We start from the raw sequence: 9,658 nt of genomic DNA on the forward strand, positions 1-9,658 counted from the left end.
TGAAAATAAAACCCTCAGTGGTTTGAAACATCACACATTTGGAGCAAGTGCGGTTACCTGGGACTTGAGCAGCTGCACGTGGGTATCAAAGACAATGGCCAAGAGGACGCTACAAGGGCAGAAATCCAGGAATGCACGTCACGTAGCCAGCCAAAACGTTTGGTCTAGAAACACAGTAATGCCGGTTACCCAGATCTTCAGAAGATAAACATTGTGAACCACAAGAAAGTTAACTGAGGCAATAAAGCTTTCGTGGACGTACAAAAGGAGCTCACACACGTCTCAAAACACCTTTCCCTTGAACTTCTGCAGAAACAACTGATTCCTGAGCAGCATCGTGAAGGGAACCCGGTAACGCTGATGAGGCTACAAGATTGGTGGCTCAGTTCTAATACAGTCTCAGAAAAAAACTCACTGCCGTTGAGTCGATTCCGACTCATAGTGACCCTATAGGATGGAGGAGAGCTGCTCCATCCAGTTTCCAAGGCGCGCCTGGTAGATCTGAACTGTCTGCCTTTTGGTTAGCAGCCGTAGCTCTTAACCACTACGCCACCAGGGTTTCCTCTAATACAGTAGTGATACATAAATTCCAAATAAAGAACAATAAATTTAATGTTTTATACAAAAAAACAAATGACAAACACATTTATTATCTCACAGTTTCTGCAGGTCAGGAGTCTGGGTCCTCTGGCCCGTGTCTCTCACAGGCTGCGATCAAGCCTTGCCTGTGGCGGACCTCCTTCCGAGCTCCCTCAGGTGTGGCTGCTGAGCCACAAGGACCAGTGTTCCTGGAACTGAGCCTCACAGCCTGCGGGCGTGAGATGCCAATCTCCATCTGGGCAGAGTGCTCTCAGCCCTCACCTTTCCCCAGCAGATTGCTTGCCCCAGGGGCGTGCTCATGCTTCTGCTGTCACCTAAAATTCTAGGCTTGACAATCTGCTGTATCTATTAAGAAACTTTTGGTTCTAAGTCACTGGAAACCCAACTCAGACTGGCTGGGAGGATAAATGAATCATCACACTAAAAGATCACAACACTTAAAAAAGATAAGGCTTCAGGAAAGGCTTGATCAGGGCTCTGGCTCCATGTCTCTGGGATTCTCTGTTTTATCTACCTCTGTGCTTCAGCTTCATCCTCCACGGGCTGTATCAGTCTTGCCATCTGCCCCCGCACACACATCCAGAAGGAGAGAGAACCCCCTCTTTCCCCAGCCAGCAAACAAAAGTCCTGAGTCACCCCACAATTAGACCAACCAAGGCCATGTGTCCTCTTCTGGTTGATCACGCTGCTGTGTGCTGACCGGCCTGGGCTTTGAGGCCGGCAGGGGGACGTCCAGGACCTGTTAGGAAGGAGCCAGGGGGACTGAGTGCTGGCAAGCACCCCGGTGTGTGCTGCAGGCTGTATGTGCCAGCAAAACTGTTGAAATGTCTCGCCAGGGAGCGAGGGTGGGTGCAGGGAATTCTGTTGCTGGAGGGGCTCCGGCCCCAGCCCCGCTGTCAGGCTCTCTGGGACGATACTCTGCCTGTCTGGTGGCCGGGGTGGGTGACGGCAGAGACAGAGCTGCGCCTGCCCTTCCGGGTCCCACGCAGTCCCGCCTGGCTCATCCAAACAGGGGCCTGGAGCAGCATGCCCCAACAGAGTGCCGACCTTCTTGAACCACCCAGACTGGTAGACCTACACCCCACTTCGCGTGGGGATGTTGCTTGGGAAACTGAGTCGCCGCAGCCTTCCCAGGAGTGGGTGGGAACATAGGTTCCCAGAGGATCCTTCTTGTTCTGAGAGTTTAAAGGTAAAACCTGCCTGACCCTGACCCTGACCCTGATCAGGGCCTGGTGGATCACCAAGGAGGGGGCGCCTGCAAAGCCCACAGTGATCAGGGCTCCAGGGACCACTGGGACCTGTCTCAGGGCGGCCCCCTCATGATGCCAGGTGCCCTCAGGGAACGAAGCACTGCCTGGTCCCTGCCTCCAGGCGTGGCCCGTCAGTGACTCTGGGGGCAATGGAGACAGTGGGGGCCAGTCCTCTGATTCCTCCCTTTAGGGGCCTCTCAAGGTTGGGGTGCAGGGGAGAGGGAGCCCCGTGGGGGCCCTGAGCTTTCTGATAACAGGCACTTGGGGTCTGGAGCCATCACCTGGAAAATACAGTCCACCTGGCTGGCACCCTGAAGGTGAGAAATGACCTTATGTGGTCACAGGGCAGGAGGGGTGGGTTGGAAGCAGAGGGGTGCAGAGACCTGGAGGCCATGGTGGAAGCTCAGCAGGCTTCCCTCAGGTTCCCTCCATGGCACCCCTGTATCCAGCAGGCCCCAAGGGCTGTGCTTAAGGCTCTCTCTCCAACCCCATCCCTCCAGCCCTGTCCATTTCCCATCTGAACGCCACAATTGCACCCCAAAACCATTCACCAAATACAATCAGAGCTTCCCACAACTTGAATCTACTGGGGTCTCTTCCCCTCTGCACACCCTCCATCGCCCCCTGCTCCCAGCATGGAACCCACGCCTCCATCAGACAGACAGACAGACGCTAGCGGGTGAACAGAGGGACCGGGGAGATGCTCCCCAGCCTTGCCCCCCTTCCTCCCTCCCCAGTGTGTGCTCAGACCATGGATTCTGCTCAAGGCCAAACCAGATGTCTCCCCCCTGCGAGACCTCTTGGGTCCCTGACATTCTACCTGGTCCCTCCTGGCCAGGTGTCCCTCCTTTCTTCCTGGGTCAGGCTGTGGTTTCTGCATTCCTGTCCCCATCAGCCCAGTGGGATGCAGTGTCCTCACACCAGGCCCGGGCCAGCCACCAACCACACTCCCCAGAGTCGGTGTCTGCCCTGATGCCCAGTGGGTGCTAGGTGCCAGTGATGCTGGGGGACAACCGGGGCTGAAGAACCGACCCACCCCGTCCCTTGAGAAGGCCACAGGAAGTGAAAGATGCTGCTCTGGCCCTGAAGCCTGAGTTCTTGCCCCAGGCTGAGCCGGCGCCCTCCGTCTGAAGCTGTCTGGGTTCCTCTCCTGTGAGGGTGGCAGCTGGGGCAGGATCTGGCCCCCAGGTTTGTAGCTTTTTATTTTTCAGACCATTCATGTTCCAACCAAACGGGAAACATTTCAGCCACGTTTCACCTCATCCTCTCCTGTGCCATACTCCAGTAACAGGCTGGGCGCTTAATGCCAAGGGGTGGGTTGGGGGACCCTCTGTGGGGACAGGCCAATCCCTCCCGCCAAGCACGGAGCCTGATGAGCAGAACCGGATCCTGGACGGCCACGTCCTCACCCGGGGCCAGCCCGGCAGAGAGGAGCCCCTGCCCACCCCACCATCCTGTCCCTGCTCCACCCCCCTCCCTGGCCACCTCCTCACCCCAAGGTCCACCCGCCCTGTCCTGAGCTGCGAGCCCTTGTCTCCTGGCTGGTCAGTGCCGGGTGACTGCCACCCAGAGGACACCTGGAGAATGACAAGCCTTCCTCCGCTGGCAGGCCAGGGAAACCCACCGCCCCTGCGGCCTCTCCCAGCCATTTCTTCACTCACAGCTCGCTCACTCATTCATTCATTCACTCATTCGTTCCTTGCTCACCAGCGACAGTGAGCCTCTCTGCTAAGGGCCAGCCTGTTACTGGAGGACCCCCAAGAGGCAAGGCGGGCCTCATGGCTCGGCCGCCGGTCACGGCCAGACAAGACACGTGCGGCCGTGCCCCGCACGAGCTGATTCTAGCGGACACAGCCAAGACGTGACTGATAAAGTCACGTCACCGAGTGCAAGGTCAGGAAGGGAAGCGAGGCAGCCTCAGAGATTCGCGGGCTGCGGGGAGGAGCGGGGTTTGTACTTGCTGTGTCACTCCGCGAGGGAGCGCCTGATTCCCGCCGCGACTCGGGGACGCGCGGCGTCAGGTGCGCAGTGGGTCCTTGTGGCTCTCGGTGGGTGGCCAGCTGAAGGGGCGGCCGGTCAAGGGAGAAGGCGTGGCGGCCGTGACCAAGGTGGGGGGCGGTGGCGGTGTGGGCGTGGCCTGCAGGCAGGTGATTGTGGTGTGGGCGTGGTCTTAGCGGTGAGCGGCAGTGTGGGAGTGGCTCTGAAGCAGGTGATGGTGTGGGCGTGGCCTGCAGGCAGGCGGCTGTGGTGTGGGCGTGGCCTGGGAGACGGGTGTGGGGGCCCGGCCTGGGGGGCTGTGTGCCGGCGGTGAGAGGTGGAGGGAGGCGGAAGGCCTAGGGTGGGAGGTGAGGGAGAGGGGTCGAGGCTTCCTGGGGGCCCGAGGAGGGGAAAGAGGGTGGCGCCGCGCTGGGCTGGGGGAAGGTATGCTGCGCAGCCGCGACGAGCAGCCACCGCGCGCCTCTCCTTGGCGGGAGCTCCCTCCTCCCCGGGCTGGACCACGACAGCCGGCGCCCCAGAAGGATGTGACGCCCCTCCCCAGACGTAGTAAGAGGCAAAGCGATTCTGAGCCGGAAACACAGCGGAACAGCCCAACACAGTTCGGGGTTTCCCCAGGAATGCTACTTGTCCGGTTTTGGGGAAACATTACAGATTAAATGCTCGCTCCCAACGTTTCTGGAGGCCGCGCCTTGTCAGCCCCACAAGTTCGTCCGCCGGATGGGCGTCCAGCTGACACCTCTCGTTTGAGGAAACGCAGCGGCGCTGGCCCGGCCGGGGTCCTGGCCTCGCGCCCGCTGCCTTGACGCCCTGTGTGCGGTGCGCCTTCTCCGGCCGGCACCGCGCACGGTGGGACGCAGGGTGACCGCGCCTCAGCCGCCCACCCGCCCTGGGCCACTTCCGTCAGGCCGGTTTCAGGGAGGGGCCCCGCCCCTTCATCGCTGCCTTTTCTCCCCTCACCCCCACAGCGGGCATGTTCTTTCTGGAGGAAGGCTCTAGGGCTGGAGACGTAGTTCACATACCACACAATTCACCTGTTTGAAGTGCACAAGGCAACGGCGTTTAGTCAATTCACGGAAACGTGCAACCAGCGCCATCAAAACCTAACCAAACCCCTTGCCTTTGAGTCCGACTCGTAGCAACCCTATAGGACAGAGTAGAACGGCCCCATAGGGTTTCCAAAGAGCGGCTGGTGGATTCGAACTGCCGACCTTTTGGTTAGCAGCCTAGCGCTTGACCACTGCGTCACTAGGCTCCACCATCACCACGATCCATTTAAAACATTTCATCAGTTTATAAAGAAACCGCCTGCTGTTTTAGTTAGCACCTCCCAAGCCCCCAGCCCCTCCAGCTCTAGGCAACCACTTATCTCTTTTCTGTCTCTAGAGTTCCGTATTCTCGGCATTTCACATGAATCAATCATACAATAGGCGGTCTTCGGTGTCTGGCTCCTCTCACCGAGGACAATGTTTTTGAGGTTTATCCACATTAGAGCATGTATCAGGGCTTCGTTCCTTTCCATGGCCAAATAATATTCCACGGGTTGGCTATACCACGTTTTATTTATTCATCCATCCATGGATGCACATCTGGGCTGTGTTGCCTCTGGGTTGTTGTGAATAATGCTGCTATAAATGTGTGTGTGCGAGTTTTTGTGTCGGGGTGTGTTTTCATTTCTCACAGGTGTACACTTAGAAATGGAATGGTTGGGTCAGGTGAGGTCTTGGTCATCCAGTGCTGCTAAAACAGAAATACCACCAGTGGACGGCTTTAACAAAGAGAAATTTATTCTCTCACAGTCTAGGGGGCCAGAAGTCCAAATTCAGGGTGCCAGCTCCAGGGGAAGGCTTTCTCTCTCTGTCAGCTCTGGGAGAAGGTCCTTGTCATCAATCTTCCCCTGGTCTAGGAGCTTCTCAGTGCAGGGACCCTGGGTCCAAAGGACGGGCAAGCTCCTGGTTCTTCGTGCTGGGCGGTATAAGATCCCCCTGTCTCTCTGCTCACTTCTCTCTTTTATATCGCAAAAGAGATTGACTCAAGACACAACAGAATCTTGTAGATTGAGTCCTGCCTCATTAATATCATAGAGGCAGGATTTACAACACATAGGAAAATCACATCATGTAACAAAATGGTGGACAATCACCCAATACTGGGAATCATGACCCAGCCAGGTTGACACACATTTTAGGGGAACACAATTCAGTACATAAGAGGTGGTGACTCTAACTTTAATCATCTGAGAACCCACCAGTCAGGAGTATTGTAATATGCAACCCTGTCACTGCCCTGATCAAGTCCCTTTAATGGCTTATGACTGCTCTTATATGGCCCAGGAGGTCCTGCATGGCTCAGGCCCTGCCAGTCCCTTTGGATGCAGCCCCTGCCATCTGCCCTCGGCCCTCTGGCTTCCATCCTAGTACTCAGGCCTGCCGAACTCCCACCCACCACAGGGCCTTTGCATGTGCCCTGTTCTTTGCCTGGGATTCACGTCCCTTTCTTCCTGCTCTTTTTTTTTTCTTCTCAGATCTCAGCCCCAGGAAACCTTCCTGCCCCTACATCAGGCAGGTCTCTGCACTCCTGTCCTGAGAGGCACCCATCATATTTGTGCCATTAATTAGAGTCCACAAGGGTGGGCACACGGTGTCTTTGAGCACACATTTGATGCTCGAAGGCTGTTTGATGGAAGAATAGATCTTCTGAGGGGGGAGGGGGTCCAGAGCTGCTTTAATTTCTACCTGGGGTTGCAACGGACAGAACTTGCCTGCGGCCTGCAGAACATACTCTCCCCCTTTTCTGTGAAAGGCATCCTGGTTTTCCTTTGGGGACTCTCTCCCTATCAGTCCAGGTAACACCGGAAACCCAGCCATCCTATCCCACCTTCTGAGGTTGATTCAGGAGGGCAAGCGCTCCAGGTGGGGGCCAGTGAGAGGTCAGCCAGGGCTTTTGCCCTCTTCCTATCTCTGGGAAGCTGGGTTGGTGGAATATGGCCACCACTTGAGGAGAGGCTCCCTGGGAATGAGGCCACGCAGAGGAAAGCCAGACTGAGACAGGCAAAAGGGAATAGGTGAAGACATCTCCTGAGCGCTGGATCCAGTGACGCCTGAAGCCTACCCACCCCTCTTTTCTGTCATGTGAGCCAAATACACTTTGTCTTAGTTAATCTACTGCTGCTGTAGCAGAGATATCACAAGTGGATGGGTGGCTTTAACAAACAGAAATTTATTTTCTCACAGTTTAAAACAAAAAACGAAACCTATTGCTGTCGAGCCGATTCCGGCTCATAGCAACCCTATAGGACAGAATGGAACTGCCCCATAGGGTTTCCAAGGCGTAAATCTTTACGGAAGTAGACTGCCACGTCTTTCTCCCACGGAGCGGTTGGTGGGTTCCAACTGCCGACCTTTGGTTTAGCAACCGAGCACTTAACCCCCGGAGGGCGGAAGTATGAATTCAGAATGCTGGCTCTAGGGGAAAGCTTTCGCTCTGTGGGCTGTGGAGCAAGGTCCTTGCCTCTTCTGAGCCTCTACTCCTGAGGAATCTTCACGTGGCTTAGCATCTCTCTTCCCCCATCTCTGCTGCTCTCGCTTGCTTAATCTTTTTATATCTCAAAAGAGATTGATTTAAGGCACATCCCACACTGATCCTGTCTCATTAACATAACAAAGACAACTCATTCCCAAATGGGATTATAACCACAGGCATGGAGATTAGGATTTACAATACATATTTTTGGGGGACACAATGCAATCCATAACACACTTTCTTTTTGCATAACTTAGTTTGAACTGGGCTTCTGTCCCGTATAATCAAAAGACTCCTGATTAATACAGGGATCCTGATCCATAAAACGATCTGTAATCTTAGCCCATTTTTTAGATTGTTCTTTTCTTAGTAATTTGTAGAAGCAATTAGTATATTAGAAACTTTCTGTCATATACAGGTCCCTGGGTGGCACAAACGGTTTGCAATCAACTATTAACTTAAAGGTTGGCATTTCAAACCACCCCCGTGGCACTGCAGAAGAAAGGCCTGGCAATCGGCTTCCATAAAGATTACAGCCAAGAAAACCCCATGAGGCAGTTTTAATCTGTAACACATGGGGTCCCCGTGAGTTGAAATTGACTTGACGGCAACAGATTTGGTTTGGTTTGTTTGTCATACACTTTGCAAATATTTCCTTTGATCTATTATTTGTGTGTGTATGTTTGTTTTAGTCTTTTACCATGTGTAAAAACAGCGGCGTCAGAGGTGCTCTAACTTCACAAGGGGGGAGAATCGCCATCAGCACCATCAGCCCAAGGCTGAGTCCCGTGAGGCAGAGGTCAGACATCCCTTCACTCTCCAACCTTTTCACCAGTTCTGACACCAGCTGCCCCACCCACGACACGCTGTATTTCTCTGCTGAGTTCAATAATTTGTTGCAGTGGCCACACAGAACTCACAGACCATACTCACGACTATGGGGTTTATTAGGGAAGGAACAGGGGGTCAGAATCAACAGGCAACAACTGAGGGTCAGGATCAGGAAGCATGTAAGCAAAGTCTGGAAGGCTTTCCCAAAAGGAGAGCTTATCCCTCCCTTCTTCAGTTCAGCACAGCTCTCTCAGCTCCTCTCAGCCATGCAAGCAAACAGGCCCTTCTCTCTGCTGTGCATGCTCCCTCTCTGCTGTCAGGTCTCCTCTGGGCCCCCTCGGGACAAGCTCCTCTGGGCCCCCTTGGGACAGGCTCCTCTCGCCCCACTCGGGACGGACTCTTCTGGGCCCCCTTGGGACAGGCTCCTCTTGGCCCCCTCGGGACAAGCTCCTCTGGCCCCTGGCCTCTGCCCTGCTCGGGCAAGTGTTACAAGGCTCTTTAGGCACCCCTGTCTGCCAGGAAGCGTCCTGCCGGAAGGCACTCAGCTCTCTTGCTCCGTGGGTCATCAAGGTTACCCTGTCTGTCCAGTGCTGCCACCATCTTGTGCTGTCTTCAGTGTTACAGCTCTGTCTCCTGGGTCTAGGAAGTTTCTCAGTGAAGGGAGCCTGGGTCCAAAAGGCATGCTCCGCTCCTGACTCTTCTTCTTGATAGTAGTGAGGTGTCCCTCTCAGCCTCTGGGATTGGCTCTGTTTAAACCTAGTGGGATGCAAAACCAACCAATCCCCTACAGGGGTTCCATGCATCTTATTTGCATGGTCTCACCCCCCTGCAAGGGTTCCAAAACTATCCAATCCCCTTGGTGGGCCACAAGCACCTTATTTGCATAGCCCCATCCAATCATTTTGCGGGTATTATAAGATCATGGCTAGAAGAGCCATATAATAGTAATTCACTGCACTGCTCCGTGCGTAATTTAGTGTTATACAGTGAAACCTGCGGGAGCCAGAACTGAATGGGACTGCTTTGTTTTCCCAGGTCTCCCAAGTTTTCCACCTTTGACAGGACGCAGACTTTTCTGTCACTCGACTTGCTGGAAAATATTTGAGGTTTCCTTCTCTGACAGGTTTCTACCTTACCCAGTGTCTGGCTTTCAGAAGTTTACTGTACAATCAAATGCCTCTCTTTTCTTTCATGATTTCTGGGTGTTTGATTTTGCTATGTAAGTATTTTTTTAGGTAAATGCCCTGTATCAGATTGAGGAATCGTTCTTTTATTCCTGGGCAGTTAGAGCTTTGGTTTCTTTTAATCACAAAAGAGTACTGAACTGTATCAAATCAAATGCTTTGTCAGCAACTATTGAGACAATTGTGCATTTTTTTCTCCTTTAGTCTTAATACGCAACGGATTACATCGGTTAGTTTTCCGATGTCAAAATCCTGGTGCAAGCCCAGCGTGGCCAC

Source organism: Trichechus manatus, unplaced genomic scaffold (assembly GCF_000243295.1).
Source record: "Trichechus manatus latirostris isolate Lorelei unplaced genomic scaffold, TriManLat1.0 scaffold00028, whole genome shotgun sequence".
Lineage (NCBI taxonomy): Eukaryota > Metazoa > Chordata > Mammalia > Sirenia > Trichechidae > Trichechus > Trichechus manatus.